We start from the raw sequence: 17,752 nt of genomic DNA, 5'->3' as shown, positions 1-17,752 counted from the left end.
ATGATATTTCAATCATATATAATATTTAATCTCACTGCATGATTTAAAAAGTCATATTTAATAAGTGAAAAAAAATGAAAACAATATTATTTCTTTACAAGATATATTGATCAGCATATAGTTGTTGTGTTATTTGTCATTGAAATGCATGACTATAGCCATATTTAACTAATGTGAATGGGAGAAAATCAATTAAATATGAATTATTTAATATTTAAAATTAAAAATATATTAATTGTCATATTTTCTTTAATTAATATTCATAACACTTAAATTTCTAAATTTAAAATAAAATTATTAATCTCAAATTACGTTTAAAGTTAAACATGTTAAAATATATTTTATTTTAATATGAAGCAAACTCTATGAGTTTACTAGTTAAATTTACGTTTCGATTTCACTTAGCCAAAACGAGTTGACGTAAAAACTAGATTCTGACAATTTTGGGAGGATCTCAAAGAAAGTTTCACTTTTTGATGTTGAAAATCACCCAAATTTGGATGGTTTTTGCATATCCAATTCTCTTAGCATATCAAAACTGATGGAGTTCATCAAGACTTTTAGTTCAATCACTAAATAGTAGTTGAGGAGAGTGTTGACCAGATGAATATAGCTTTGGTTTCAATTGAGCAGGAGTTACAATCCGACATTGGTGTGCAATGGATTTGTCCTCATGTTGATAAAGTGAGAATATTTTTCAAGTTAGATCATTACAAAAATGAAGTGAGTGATCTTAAAGATTTGATATGGCAGTTTGATGACAAGCTTAAGCATGTTGAAAATGAATTGGTCAACCAAGATACAATCATTTGGGTTGGAATTTGAATCAAGATATTGGGAAAAGAGGCTAAATATTGAAATGGTATCTACACCTCTTGACTGCTCTCTATCTTAGAGTTTATTTAGAAGTTGAATTTTAAAGGATTTTAGTATTCATTTCCTTTAAAACTCTTCATAACATACCATTAAAATAAAAGAATGGATTGTGGAAAGTAATTGAGTGGGTATAGCCTATAGGTAGCAATCTCAACCATCGATATCATAGATTCGAAAGAGAAACAAAAAACAGCTGTTGAATATCAAGTAGGTCCTTGCATATTTTAGTTGGGTTGATCCATCAGGAAGAAAATGGTCCATCCCAAATCAAGAAGAGAGTTTCTTTTATCGGCTTACGAGTTTCTCGCGCATCATGTTTTTACTCATTCGCTACTTATGTAATGAATAAGTAAAAAATAAATTTTTTTACGAAAAACCGCCGTCTACTATTTAAGTAGCAAATAATATTTGAGAAAATAGTAGGACATCAAAAGAACTTCTCAACCAAGAAGGTTGCGTGGTTCCACATATATGATGGTGATGTGGTTGGTGCATCTTGCAATCTCCCCTCAATTTGCTTCTTTGAATATTAATGTAATCTAGATCATATTTTTCATGCAATTCAATTGATTGATGAGATTAATAATTATACATGAACAATGTAAACATCACATTCATCTAATTATATTTTACAATCTTATCATAATATTATGTTTCTACTATATATGTGCGAATTTCTGATGGTAATTGTCACTTTTGTTTATGAACCAATTTTTTTATGTTTCTACTGTGACGAAATTGAACACCACTGGAAAGTTTATCCAAATTGTATCTGCATAGTTATTAAATTTACCGTGAGTGATATTTTTGGTTAACAAATGTCTTTGATAGAATGGAGACTTACGAATATCCTTAGTTTATATACTACCGACTTTAAGCGTGAAGAATATAAAGAATAAAAGTTTGTCTTAGAAATACAATTTAAATATTTATCAAAGTAGTAAATATATAATTTTTTATATAAAATTTATCTCTTTTTAATTTTTTAAACAATGCGCTAAAGATACGTGTTAGCATTTTTATATAACATATATGTGAACATTATTTGAGTCTTTAGTCTTTCTCTAACCCTAGTAAGCATCATAGATCCAACGTACCTAATTTTTATATGTATAAAAATGAAAAAGAACGAAGACTAAATGTTGCCAATTGTTATGTAAAAAATTCAAACCTTGTGATGTATGATATTTCATTGCATGAGTTGGTTCTTACCTTTTAGATTTTCTTTCCATCAACAACTAAATCTTTGCACAATATTGAGCAGTTGGCTATGAATTATTTGAATAATGGATCGGTGCTTTTTATGTAGTACGTACATGTTCTTTTCATCAAACTAATTGAATTAATTGACAAATAAATACAGGGTCAATTATAACATTAAACAAACGAGATTTAAAGTAAACTCTAAAATGAAGTTTTTTTGTTTTAAGAAATATTTTATAAAAAATAATTTATATTTATTTTTCGAAACAAAATCTTTTATTATATTATCATAATATATTTTATTTAACATTTCTTTTTCAATAAAAAATAAAGCCAATACATTTTATTTTTGTTGATGTAAGATAAGATTTTATTAATTTTAGTTCCAATATGCAGTGATTTAAAGGATTTAAAGGTTATAGGTTATGGTTGCTTGAATTGATAAGTTACAAATTATTGTTTCATTTTTATAATTTTTTTTCGAGATCTTTATGTTTTTTTTCGAGACTTTTTTCCTAGGTCTAGTGGACTAATGATTTGTGAGATACTTTTTTCCTTAGTATTTTTTCTTTTCTTTTTTGAAGGCCTAAAGTCCTTACTTAGGTTGTCTTGCCCTTGAATCGTCCCCGAATAAATTTGATGGATATATTTCCACATCCAAGGGTAAAAAAATACAAGGTTTGTGTTAGTTAATTCTTCAATAGTTCCAACACAATTGTGTGCATGTTTTTGAAAATAATAAAAATGTTAATAATTGTTTTCATTAGTATTTCAAAAAATACATCACCTCTAATTAACATTTCATCTTCTATCAAACATAATGATATATTTTACTTGAAGAGTATCATATTTTTCATAATTTTTGAATATTTTGTTATTAACATTAACATGTTTTGGTAAGAGAAGAAAACATTAACATAAATATGAAATTACACCAAAAGATATAGATCTTTTTAATAATTGTAAGGACCACAACTAGCCACGCATGCATAATGGAGTGAAAGAATAATTCCTCACACGAGTCATGCTTAAAGATGATCACTCTGGCAAACATTGGGTGAATGATAGCTTCTTTCTCCCATATTGGTTAAAATTGACAAATGAACTTTATAAAGGTTTTGGTCTTTACTTCTCAAAATAATTGTTAGTTATCTCATTTTATTTTATCAATATTTAAACAAAAAAGTTGCTTCAATATATATATCTCTATACATTACCCCATCTTTCAGATTGCATAGTATAACGTCCAGACTTATTACTTGATTAATTATTATTTTATGCATCGACCAATAAAAACAAGTTACATGCATGTAAAATAAAAGTTGATTCATTCAAAAAATAAGCTAATAGGGAGTACCTTCTATTATAAGGCGAATTCATCGGTACACATTTTATTTGAACATGTATTAGTACATCCGTTGAGGTGAAAAATTCTGATAGGTTCACAAATATTGTTTATTAATTTTTCTATATTGAACACTATATATTCAAATAAGATGTGTATCAGAGTATTCACCTTGTAATAATTGATACTATTTTTAATTCAAAAGGCTTAACCCAATAAAGAAGAGATTACAACTTGGTAGGGAGGATCACAGTTCGATCCACCGCAACTATGATCGGGAGGAGGTCGGAACTACTTGATGCCAAAACTGAACCCGAATCGGATTAAACTGATACTACCTGAGGAATATAGAAACTCCATACAAATCACAAATCATAAACTAGTTTGACTTGTTCAAGACAAGAGTAAAAAAGATATATAAGGTACTACAAACTTATTTTTTCCCTTGTTCAAAAAAGGAAAAAAAATACAACTAGTAAGGATAAAAAAAAATGATATACTTGTAAGGATAAAAAGAATATTTAAACCAAAATTTGATTTAATTCCAACACATACACACACATACCACATGATATGAAAGCAACATCACTGTTATGAATTGTGAGGGGTGGTTTTAATTAGAGCAAAGCCTTTTCATCATGTGGTAAGTGAGTTTTGGATTTGAGTCTTTTTGATAGGTACATCACCCCAAATTACAGTATAAATGTGGGACTAGAGAAGTTAGAAAGTCTATGAAAATTAGGACCACTAGAGAAAAATGGGGACCATAAATTATATGAATTGTGGCTATGTTCAACTTTTGTAAAAAGTGTATCACATTGATGCTGGTCTCAATCACTAACAAGGGTTGGAAAGACAAAGTATAATTGGTAATGGCATCATGGTTGTTTGTGAATTTCAACCATAGTGCACATGCATATGCATATTCATGGATTAATTTGATAAGTTACTTAGCAATAGTTGATTTTGCATGTCCCCATTATTTGCTACAACATTTTAATTTTGGTACACTTGTTTGTATAGTAGCTTATTTGGAATTTTATACCTGGAGATATATGAACCTTATCCAACAAGTGTGAAAGCAATCTATAGTAAATTGATTAATTAATTAATTGAGTAAGCACCCCCCCCAACCCCACCTCAATTTTTAATTTATGTTTATTTATTTCTTTTCATATGTATTTTTAAATATTTAACAAGTAGTAAAGAAAAGAAAAAATGTAAAAAACTAATATGTATTGTACATGTCTGGTTATGAATATTATATTTGATCATTCACAAGGTCAGCCCTAGGTAAGGCCACCAAGACAAGAAGAACTCTAGAAATATAATTTTTGTTTAATAAATAAATTTCATGTTCTACTATTTTTTTTAGAATTGAAATTGCTGGGGAGTTTAGGGAGCTTTAGAGAAACATCAAGTCAAATGCTTCTAGACCATAAGAGAATGAGATACCACATTTCTTACCAAAATCTTAAGGTATTTAGTTAATGAGTCACATTTTTTTTTTGACGAAAAAATAATAATATTCATTCATTCAAATCGGTAGAGTACATCAATCGAAATTATTACATATTTAAATTCGCTAAAAACTAAGAAGGATGAATCTGCGAACAAGCTTACAACATCAGACTCACACATAAAAATCCAACAATCTTCCACTAAATGTGAGTTCTCACATCTTTTAATTGATCCAATATTAGGATTCACTCTTGCTCCCCCACCAAGTCGAATCACGACTCTAATACCACTTGTTTGGAAATCTCAAAGAATTTAAGAGAAAAATCGGATCAAATACTCTAGAACCTTGCAAATGCATGTCCATCCATTTACACTTTGTAGCTTTTAAATTTCCTATTAGAATGTTATTTCACCATGAGTTGACGATGTAAAATCCCATTGTCAAACACACACTAAATTATCTGTACCGAAAATAATAAAAATACAAATTAATTATTACTTCCTCTAATCCTATATGTAAGAAAAATTTAAGTTCATGTATGAAAAAGTTAAGTTAATAAATGTTGATGAATTTGATCATAATTTGAACCATATATTGACTTTTATTGATCTATTTTTTTTTTTTAATATATAAAATACTAGTAGAAAGATTGCTCCTACTTCATATTGAACATGCATTGAATCAGATTCTATTCTACAAACCAAAACAAGCATAGTATTAGTCTCTATGACTCTATCATGCCATCCACTCCAAAAAGAATTCTAGCTAGAATGTGCACATTTTATTACCTAGTTGAACAAGCAATCCCAAAGTCAAATTTAAGCTCTTATTTATTCTAAAATAAGTACTAACATTTTACTTTTTATTTAAATTTGTTATCTAAAAATTATGAGCACGAGCAAATAAAAAGTGGAAATAGAAGGCATGGCCTTATTCTTCTTTTTGCACCACCAGCCAACCAGAAAAAAGCGATTCCGACATTTTCTGCAATGCCATTATCCTCCAAAGCAAAAATACCCTTCCAAAACCACCCTTTTGAGAAAACAAATATTCCATCTTTCACGATATATTTTTTTTAAATAGTTATAATAGCAAATTTGTAAAAAAATTGTAATACATGAGCCATGAGATCTCACTCCATTAGTAAGATTCATGAGCCAGCTTCCAAATGAGTATTAGTAATATCATTATTTGAACCGCTAATAAGATTGTAAACTGTTTTTAAATTAATATTCCTATAAGTGAAAGATCCCAATTAGGCATATTATTGTTGCCATTGGTTGGAGCCTTCAACTTAACTATCAAGCTGCAAATAGAATTAGGAAGCCAATTAGCAATTAAATCTCAGTTTCAATACTCACTTATCACATAATTTGACACAAAGTACTATAGTTCTCTAGGAAGGATGAAAGTCTCATAATGATCCTCCAATGCACTACAATTTAGGATTCAAAGATCTTTCCAAAAATGAGTTTCATGCTGACATTTATTACGCATGAAATATGAGACTTGACTTGTTCCCATGACTTAGAAATAGTCCGGTCGAAATATTAGAGGACTTTCTAGGAACTATAATAGAAGATGTAGAGAGAGCCAAATTTGTATTTGGCTCTCGTAACCTGCACCCGAAGCTTTGTTGGGATCTGCCACTATGTGACAAGCAAGTTTATGTATATAAGCTTGATTCAACATATGAAGGTTTTCAATTTGAGACCACCCTTCTTCTTTGGACGACAAATCTTCTCTCAAGATAGCATGTGACACTTCTGTTGATTAGCAGTAGAATCCCAAATAAAATCTCTACAAATTTTCTCAGCCTCATCACACATTGAAGCTGAAATATTTGCAGTTTGTATGATATAGCCTGAGATGTACGATAGAGAAGATTGAGCCAGAGTAATTCTTACCGTAAAAGATAAATTGTTAGTTTTCCAACTAGTTACGCATTTTATCAAGAATAAAAGTGTAAGAGTTTCAAGAAGTCCTCTGGTGCAACATTGGAATTCCTAGATAGATTCCAAGATGCTTCGAGATTTCAACGATGATTTGTACCCTATGTATCAATCTCAACCCGAAACCATCATGCATATGCTTCGAGATTGTGAGGATGTTCAACAATATTGAAATCAATTTCCACTAAAGTATTTTACTTATTTATTTGCATAAGTTATTTTGCATAAACTCAAAAATAAGCCATCCAAACGAGCACCTACTCTTAAATAATCAAATATCTTTGATACTTACAGAGAATATATGGTTTGGATGAGTTTTTTTTTTTATTTTTTTTACTAAATATGATTTTGGATGAGATGATTTAAATTTTGAGTATAAATTCAATTATAAAAACACAATAGCTTTACATCATACAAAATAGCGTGTTCACACACAAAAAATCTCTTCAATTGTTTTTTGTAAATAGACAATAATAAACTATTGAATTTTTTCCCTCATAATAAACATTTTTTTTTCTTTTTCCTATTTACCAAAACAAAAGTGTTTACCCTCTTAAAAATGATTTTTTTCTCAAATATTCTTAAACCAAATTATTTCCAAATATGTTATCATGCTTTTTATTTTGCATGCACCAAATATATAATAAGATAATTATTATCCTACTTATATCTTATCATATTCTTATCCTATCCTGTAAAATCATATCATAATCATCAAATAAATCCTTAATTAAAAAAACTTAACTAATTTAGTTGAGATTCGGTGGCAAAAATGGAAATATTTTCAAACATAAGGTGAACTTATCAACAGATTTCACTTTTCCTTTAATTTTCATTTTCATTTTTAGCTTCTTTCTGTTTTTTTATATATTAATAATTCTACTTCACTTTCTCTCTCTATCTTAAACTCACTTTCTCTCTCTTCTGCAACTGATTTTTCAGATCATAGTTCCTTAGATTCTCCCATTCCGTTTTTCCCGCACTTTCTTACCTCGATTTTCTTCCCCGCCACACTTCCCTGATTTTCCCGACCTCTTAATCACCTCAATCCGTACACTCTCCATTCCATTTCTCGATCGCTTCATTCCTCCGCAACCTACCACCTCCCGCCGCCGCTAATCGCTGCCGGAAGAACAACCACGACTGTTTCAACCTACAGTCGTTACTGTAGTGCTACGTGAAGTTCCGGAGCAGTGTTATGGTTCCGGTGAGTTCACGTTTGAGCTCTAGTCATGGTGGATTTGAGCTCCGGTGAAGGCTTTGAGCTGTTTGAACGCGCCAATTGATGAATGGAAGGGTTCGGGTATGAAAATGTAGTGAATAATTAATTAGATTAGTGTTTAATTTTGAAATTAAATGTTTCTGATTAGTGCTTTTTGTTTCTGTTTTGGTTGAATAGAATGAATTCGGATCTTAGCAGAACTGGTGCTGTAGAAAGAGACATTGAGCAGGTATATATATATCTTTTTTTGTGCATTTTTATTTTTTCTTTCAATTATTTTCGATTTTGGTTTTTTGTTTTTTTTGATAAAGTACAGTTTGCTTGTGGATTTTGTGTATTGTACATTGTTAGTGATTTATTTTTATTTTTATTATTTTTTTGTTATTGTGATAACGGTTGGGCGCAATTCGGTTTTCCATACAAATTTGAGATGATGGGGGAGGTGATGGATGATTGATTGGCTTAGTTTTGCTCGGAGTGCAAAATTTCTGGAATGTCAGTTAAAGTCTAGTTGCAATAAGTTTGATTCGTTAATTTGCTTTGGCTGCTAGCTAGCTACGATCATGCTCGCATCATTAGCTGATTCAGATCAAGCCAGTTTAGACAGAACTCATGGTTTTATGAATGGCAGTGGAATATCTCCGATTATGAGCTGTCACAAGGAATTTTTCTTTTAATTCTAATTTACTTGAGGAGTGTTTTGTTATAGATTTTAGGTATGTGTTTAGGAGTTCTAGTGCTTTTCAAAATTTGACTCCAGCATCAGCTCAAGCCAATTTAGACAGAACTCCCGGAGTTATTAATGGCAATGAAAATTTCTGATTATTTAGCTCTCACTGGGATTTTTTATTTATTTTTTAATCGTAATGGCTGATTTGGTATAATCATTAGGTAAGTGTTAGGAGTTCTTGTGCTTTTCAAAGATTTGGCTGCTATTTTAGTATGTGGATATTACCCCCGACCCCCTTCTTCATATTTATGTTTCACTAGAGGGCAAGCCTTGTTGGAACGGTGAATTTTCTGTCTAGTGACCAAGAGGTCACAGGTTCAAATCCCGGAAACAGTGTCTTGCTTGCAGGGGGTAAACCCACCCTCCCTAAATCCCACATGGTGGGCACCTGTGCTCTGGGCCGCCCTTTTATATTTTATGTTTCACTAATATGATCATATGTGGATTATTTTATGCTCTATGTCTTCTTCTTGTTTTGTCGCTGTACACATCTGAAGAAAATCATTAATTACTCCTTTCCACAGTAAAATTATATTTTTTTAAACTAAAATACTGTTTATTGAACTAGGAGTTAGGTAGAAGGTCTAATTAATACAGGGTGAACGAGTTGCCGTTAAATAAGCATATTATTGTAAAAAAGGTTACTCATATTTGATATTCTAAAATGACAAATAATCCAAGACAAGCTAATATTCCAAGAGTAGTGATTAAAGTGAGGCAAAGTGGGTATTTGGTTATCTTTATCTTGATGATTTATTCAAGTTTTGAATACCATGTTCTGTTACAGAAATACAGGGTGCATGTAGTGTACTGTAACTATAATATTTACTAATTACTAGTAGACTGGTAGTAGACAAGAGTGTTAGATATAGGAAATTCTTGGCGCATATCAGTCAAATGGTATCTGTGTGCCATGCTTATTCATTGTTTCCTCTCTGTTATAAGAATTCTTATGCTTACTAAAGTCCTTTGTTGATTTTAATGACAGGCCATTACTGCTTTGAAAAAAGGGGCTTGCTTGCTCAAATATGGAAGAAGGGGAAAGCCCAAGTTTTGTCCCTTTCGCCTTTCCAATGTGAGTTTCGCACTCCTTTTTGGTAGATTAAAATGAATCCTTGTTAAAGTGTCTCACTCATTTTTCGTTTTCTTCAAGATTTGTATATGTATTTTGGTCCCTATGTATATTTTGAAAACCAAGCTTAGAGTCTTGGACTTTCTACATTTTATTTGCATTTATTTTATTTATTCTATAAATAATGGTGAAAATATTTCTTCAAAAAGCAGTAGGGAGAGAGATAGCAGGGGTCCTCAAAGCTGAAACGCAAACAGTGTGAATATTTTGTGGTATAGAGGAGTGAAAATGCAAAGTATTGATCCAACGGATTTATAAGAGAAAAATACCACCTCTGCCCCTTTTCATAAGCCCTTTTTGCTTTTTACACTTATATATATAAATGCATCTCCCGAGATAAAATTGTACTATTATTTATGGGGTATATTTGGAAAAATGATAAATGTATGTAGAAATATGAAATGGGGCTTATAATTAGTGACAAAAGTAGGAGGATGTTAAAAACCTACATGCTCTATCAAGAAAATATTACAGGGAGATCTATCTCTCGAGCTATCTAATAGCTTAACAGCAATTAGTTAACTCTAGATTAGGTTTCGGAAAGTATTTGCTAATTGCTAGAAAAAACAATATGAACATCTAATAAAATCTCGGTGTGCCTAAGCCTAACTATCTCTGAAGCACGAACACCAGTTGTGCTGGCCGTGTCACGGTGTCTGACATGTGTCAGATGCCGATCTCAGTGTGCCTAACTATCTCTGAAGCACGGACACCAGTTGTGCTGGACGTGTCATGGTGTCTGACATGTGTCAGATGCCGGGTGCTTTTTGGTTGTAGACCGATGGCGTTAGATGAAAGACAAATATATCTTGTTTAAATATATAATTTAGTTATGATTATATTACAGTTTATAGTTATTATAATAAATATATATATCGGTGTCCTATGTTTTTGACATTAGCGGTGGCGACGTGTCCATGCTGAAGTTTGTGATTCATAGCTAACTACTATCAGTGGATGATTGGCTATAATTTTTCAGTTTTCCTCCTTATATGTCTGATTTGATCTCCTTAAGGCACCCTTTTGATCAATATTAAAACATGGAAAGGTTTCCTTCCAATTATATTTGCCAAATCTTGTCGAAGCTAGCACTCTAATCCACATAACTAAAATGTAAATTTGAAGGACAGCAAGATGTTATTTATTGTCCCTCACACCATATGTCTAACTCTACTGTATTTGGTGATTATCCATGCCATTAATAGAATCATCTTCATGCCATTTTATGGTTTGAAATCCGCATGATTATTTTGTTATTGTTATTGCCATAAAGGTGCTCGTGGTTTATTTTGTAAGTTGTTCATTAATTATTATTATATTTTTTTTGGGTACAAATTTATTTTCCAGTTGCTAAAAATTTAAGGTATTTGATTTTACTATTTCTTTTCAGGATGAATCTGTTTTGGTATGGTTCTCAGGGAAAGAAGAGAAGCACCTTAAACTGAGTCATGTCTCTAGAATTATATCTGGACAACGCACGGTAGGTTTTTACATTGTTAGAAATCATGATTGTTTGCTTCTCCAGATTTAGCCAACAGTTCCATGTCTTGCCGAGACAATTAGTTGATATAAGATAGTAGTGTTCTACTTGATATTAGTGTGATATCTTTTCGGATATAAGATAGTAGTGTTCTACTTGATATTAATGTGATATATTTTCAGATATAAGATAGTAGTGTACTAGTTTGTGAATATTTTCCGATATACTTGTTTATGGAAGCTATTGGCTTGTCTTTTGCTTTAGGAATTTGCTGGTGCTTTGTATTAATCCAGTGTCCTGTTCTGAAAATTTAATGTAAAAAGACACTATTCATGTGCATGGATGTGTTTAATAAATATAAATATTTTCATAGTTCCTTATTAACACGTTTTCGAGCGGCAAGGTTCTCTGTCTTGATTGATAATACAAGGCTCTTGTTTTTTTTCAGCCTATCTTTCAAAGATATCCGCGACCTGAGAAGGAATACCAGTCATTTTCTCTTATCTACAATGACAGGTCACTGGACTTGGTACGCATTTCTTTGTTTCTCCTCCCTTTGGTTTTTGGCTGCAGTTGGCCTACTAATTGATACCGTGAATAGTTCCAATGTATTTTGTCTATAAAAGCTTAACACAATACTGTGATCTGGTTCTTCTTTACTAGATATGTAAGGATAAAGATGAAGCTGAGGTTTGGTTCAGCGGTTTGAAAGCATTAATTTCACGTAGCCATCACCGGAAGTGGAGAACAGAGTCAAGAAGTGATGGTATTCCATCTGAAGTTAATAGTCCTCGAACATACACAAGAAGAAGTTCCCCTTTACATTCTCCATTTGGTAGTAATGAGAGCTTGCAAAAGGTATTAACATATTATCTGCGTCCCTTATATTTTCTTCCTGTATACCTCCATTACTATCGAAGATGTTTGTTAAGAGGATTTTTGTTTGTACTATTCAGGATAATGGGGATCACCTTCGCCTTCATAGTCCATATGAGAGCCCCCCTAAAAATGGCTTGGATAAAGCATTGGATGTGGTCTTGTATGCCGTTCCTCAAAAAAGTTTCTTCCCTCTGGATTCTGCCAGTGCTTCTGTTCACTCTATATCATCCGGAGGATCAGATAGTATGCATGGTCACATGAAGACAATGGGTATGGATGCTTTTAGAGTTAGTCTATCAAGTGCTGTCAGCTCATCCAGCCAAGGATCTGGTCATGATGATGGTGATGCTTTAGGGGATGTTTTCCTTTGGGGGGAAGGCACAGGTGATGGTGTTGTTGGTGGTGGTAATCATAGAGTTGGGAGTGGTTTGGGTGTAAAAATTGATTCTCTATTTCCCAAAGCCTTAGAATCTGCGGTAGTTCTCGATGTGCAGAATATTGCTTGTGGTGGGCGACATGCGGCATTAGTGACCAAACAAGGTGAAATTTTCTCCTGGGGAGAGGAATCAGGAGGCAGGCTCGGGCATGGTGTAGAGTCTGATGTTCTCCATCCAAAGCTTATAGACGCTCTAAGTAATACAAATATTGAACTTGTAGCTTGTGGGGAGTATCATACATGTGCTGTGACACTTTCAGGTGATCTTTATACATGGGGTAATGGTGCATACAATTATGGTCTTCTGGGGCATGGAAATCAAGTGAGCCACTGGGTACCAAAAAGAGTCAATGGCCCCTTGGAAGGCATACATGTTTCATATATTTCATGTGGACCATGGCATACTGCCGTTGTAACATCTGCTGGGCAATTATTCACTTTCGGTGATGGCACATTTGGTGCTTTGGGTCATGGAGACCGAAAAAGTGTTTCATTACCAAGGGAAGTCGAGTCCCTCAAAGGTCTTCGTACTATGCGGGCTTCTTGTGGTGTTTGGCATACTGCTGCAGTTGTGGAAGTCATGGTTGGAAATTCAAGTTCCAGCAACTGCTCTTCAGGGAAGCTGTTTACTTGGGGTGATGGAGACAAAGGTCGACTTGGGCATGGTGATAAGGAAGCAAAACTTGTTCCAACCTGTGTTGCCCTTGTTGAACATAACTTTTGTCAAGTTGCTTGTGGACACGGTCTCACTGTTGCACTGACCACATCAGGCCATGTCTATGCGATGGGAAGTCCTGTCTATGGCCAGTTAGGAAATCCCCAAGCTGATGGGAAGCTACCAACCCGCGTGGAAGGGAAACTGTCAAAGAGTTTTGTGGAGGAGATAGCCTGTGGTGCATATCATGTTGCAGTTCTAACTTTAAGGAATGAAGTTTACACCTGGGGGAAAGGTGCAAATGGACGTTTAGGCCACGGGGATACAGATGATAGAAATAATCCAACACTAGTAGATGCTCTGAAAGACAAACATGTAAAAAGTATTGCTTGTGGAACTAATTTCACTGCAGCTATCTGTCTGCATAAGTGGGTATCTGGTGTTGACCAGTCTATGTGTTCAGGCTGTCGTCTGCCATTTAATTTCAAAAGGAAACGCCACAATTGTTACAATTGTGGACTTGTTTTTTGCCATTCATGTAGCAGTAAGAAGTCTCTTAAGGCCTCAATGGCTCCAAATCCCAACAAACCTTATCGTGTATGTGATGCTTGTTTTAATAAACTTAGGAAAGCTTTAGAAACTGATTCTTCATCTCAGTCTTCCATTACCAGAAGAGGAAGTATTAATCAGGGGTCTCTTGAGTTGATTGACAAGGATGAAAAATTGGATACCAGATCTCGTAATCAACTGGCCAGATTTTCTTCGATGGAATCCTTTAAACAAGTGAAAGCAAATCTTCAAAGAAAAACAAGAAATTGGAGTTCAACAGTAGCCGTGTCTCTCCTGTTCCAAATGGGGGTTCGCAATGGGGAGCGAATATTTCGAAATCTTTTAATCCTGTTTTTGGATCGTCAAAGAAATTTTTCTCAGCTTCTGTTCCTGGATCTAGAATTGTTTCCCGGGCAACATCCCCAATATCTAGACGGCCTAGCCCACCTCGTTCAACTACTCCAACCCCAACACTGGGAGGTCTTACAACCCCAAAGATAGTTGTGGATGATGCTAAGAAGACTAATGATAGCCTCAGTCAAGAGGTTATTAAATTAAGATCACAGGTATCTTGTTTTATGCATTCAGTGACAGTATCCCCTTTTTCATGAATGTTAAAATGGAATTTTACAAAAATGGACTTATAATGACTCCCTTTTTTCTTTGCCTTCATGTTTTTAGTTGGTTCAATTAATCAACTTAAGAGAGTTTCTTCCCATCACCTGTCAATAATTCATTTTTATTCTTACCATAAAATGGCTGACTGTTTGATACCGAGGATGACTAATATCTATAATTTACTTTATAGACTGGAAATGATTTATTTCCCCTTTACTTTTCTGAACCAGCAACAAGGATGTTAAACTCACTTTGTTGTCTATTTTTAGTGAGCCTGATAATTGATTCCCCCTTTTTAGGTGGAAAGCCTGACTCGGAAAACCCAACTTCAAGAAATCGAGTTGGAAAGAACTTCTAAACAGCTAAAAGATGCAATAGCAATTGCTGGGGAAGAAACTGCCAAATGTAAAGCAGCAAAGGAAGTGATCAAGTCACTTACTGCCCAGGTAGAAACTTTAATCCCGTAAACCAGTCTAACAATTAGATAACTATTGTAGCCAAAATCTCTGACACGTGTATGAAGTAAACAAAGAAAAGAGAGCAAAATAACTTTTATGTAAAATGGGTGGGAATGGGGAACCTTGTCTGTTTCTTTTTTAAAATCAGCTGTAATCTCAAGAAAAACTTATTTTTGCAAAAGCACTAATATGAGACGATGTCTGATATCAGTTTTAAGCCAAAATATTTTAGACGACTATTGTAGCCGAAATCTCTTGCACGCTATGAAGTAAACAAAGAAAAGAGAGCAAAATAACTTTTATGTATAATGGGTGGGAATGGGGAACCTTGTCTGTTTCTTTTTTAAAATCAGCTGTAATCTCAAGAAAAACTTATTTTTGCAAAAGCACTAATATGAGACGATGTCCGATATCAGTTTTAAGCCAAAATATTGAAACTTTTAATTTTCAAACTTATGTCTTTTAGTCTTTTCTAGTTTTGTGATGGCTGTATTTGTGGCTTACTGATCCAACATTTTTGGGTCTGGTGCTGAATAGTTGAAGGACATGGCCGAGAGGCTACCTGTTGGAGCAGCTAAGAGTGTCAAATCACCTTCTCTTGCCTCTGTTGGTTCCAATGAACTTAGCTTTCCTTCTGTTGATCGATTAAATATTCAAGCAGCAAGCCCGGAAGCCGATTTAACTGGATCAAATAACCTGTTACTTTCAAATGGATCAAGCACTGCCAGTAATCGCAGTACAGGTCAGAGTAAACAGAGCCAATCAGATACATCTAATAAAAATGGAAGCAGAACAAAGGATAGTGAATCCCGTAGTGAGACTGAATGGGTTGAGCAAGATGAACCTGGTGTATATATTACGCTAACCTCCCTACCAGGAGGTGTAATAGATCTTAAGAGAGTTCGCTTCAGGTATGGAATGCTCTGCAGATTTATTTTTTTTGTCAAGTTGCTGAACTTCATCTGGAAAATTTGGTACTGTATATTTTTTTTTTTTTTGACAAGTACTGTATACTTTTAACGAAAAGGAAAAATGGTAGAATATGATATTCATGTTAAGGATTCAACAAAAATTATTCATGTTGCCATTTTTGGAGCAGACATGATTTATCTGTTAACAATAATGTTTTTTGTTGTTTATGTCTTGGTCATATGCATATTTAATATATCTTGAAAATGTTGATGCTTTATTCTGCAATTTGGTATCTGGTGGGACAAATCAGATGACTATGCAGTATTTCATGATTAGCAATTATGTAATCCACGTTTTAACTTTGGTGATTGCAGTCGGAAGCGGTTCAGTGAGAAACAAGCAGAAAATTGGTGGGCCGAGAATCGCACAAGAGTATATGAACAATACAATGTACGCATGATTGACAAGTCCAGTATTGGTGTTGGGAGTGAGGACCTGGGTCATTGACATGACAACTGTAGATGATATGTTTTTCCACATTTCGGTTGGAATTAGAGCAAGATTGTACCGATCATTACATTCGACTTCCATCTAATATAAAGCCTTGAAGGAAGTTGTGGATTGGCATAGTAGGAGAGAATAGGGATTGATTGTGATATTGTAATTCCTCTTTTTCTTTTTCATTTTGATTTCATTTTCCATTTTTCCCCTATATATACACGTTGTGCGGGGGCTGAGGGTGAGAAATGTAAATTCTTAGTAGGTTGCAAGCTCTGGTTGAAAGGAGCTGCAGTGTAAATTTCATAAGTGAATGCATTTACAAATTTGTGTTCAACTAGAGATCATAAATTCTCTAGCCATGGCACTGAGTATTAATTAGTTGATATAGAATAGTCCTGGCAAAATTGTTGTTTCAAACTTTCTTGTTCTTGCAAATTGCAAAATCTTGTAGGATGATATCTAATGAAAGGTGTAACTTAATAATATTAAACACGTGAGTTGAGGGAATTTAAACGATTATTTAAAAATAGTAATCATTTTCAATCTTTTAAAAAACAAGTTGTTTCAAACTATTGGGTCTACACCATGTGTTTCTCCAATGACACACTGCCCCTCTGATCATTGGCAACTTGAAAATGGCCTCAACCCTTCAATCTAGCCATGATTGCACCATTATTGATGTCGACGATAACTGTCCCGGTTCACCAACTAGAGCTGATTTTGGTGGTCTCCTTCGCAACTCTGCTGGTGCTTGGATCATGGGGTTCTCTTCTTTGGTTATACTGTGGATCACACCGACATCTTTTATGTTGAACTCCAAGCTATTCACCATGGCCTCTCTTTTGGCTAAGCATTTAAACTTCTATGATGTCATCTGCTACACAGACTCCTCCATTGTGTTATCATCCTCAGTGAGGCAACTACCATATTTAACCACTATTCCCCCTTTGATTTAAGATATTAAAGACATCCTTCTTCAAGACATCCTCCGTGAGGGAAATATATGCGCGGATTTATTAGTTAAGCTTGGTGCTTCTACGGATCCTGATCTTTCGATCCTCGATGTACCTCCATTTGGTCTTTTAGAAATGCTCTTTGCAAATTCTTTAGGAACGTTGTTCTTTAAGGAATATTTTTCTTTCCTGTTTTCTTTTGCTTTTTTATTATTAGCATTGTAAATAAATAACTAAATGAGATTTATTAATTTCTTTGTTACATAAAATTTGGTATCGAACTCAGACACTCGAATAAAACATCCTTACAACTGACAATTAGGGTATAACAACTGGGAGAACAACAATTTTTATCTTCATTTAAATTTAAAATTTTATTGATACTTATT

The 17,752-nt window shown here is 33.5% G+C and overlaps 1 pseudogene; it reads left to right on the top strand.

Annotated features, from left to right (window-relative positions):
• Positions 1–7,716: 7,716 nt before the first annotated feature.
• On the top strand, positions 7,717–16,814 carry LOC123920048 (annotated as a pseudogene).
• Positions 16,815–17,752: the final 938 nt, after the last annotated feature.

Source organism: Trifolium pratense, linkage group LG4 (genome assembly GCF_020283565.1).
Source record: "Trifolium pratense cultivar HEN17-A07 linkage group LG4, ARS_RC_1.1, whole genome shotgun sequence".
In the NCBI taxonomy this organism is placed as follows: domain Eukaryota; kingdom Viridiplantae; phylum Streptophyta; class Magnoliopsida; order Fabales; family Fabaceae; genus Trifolium; species Trifolium pratense.
This window is presented reverse-complemented; position numbering and strand designations above follow the sequence as displayed.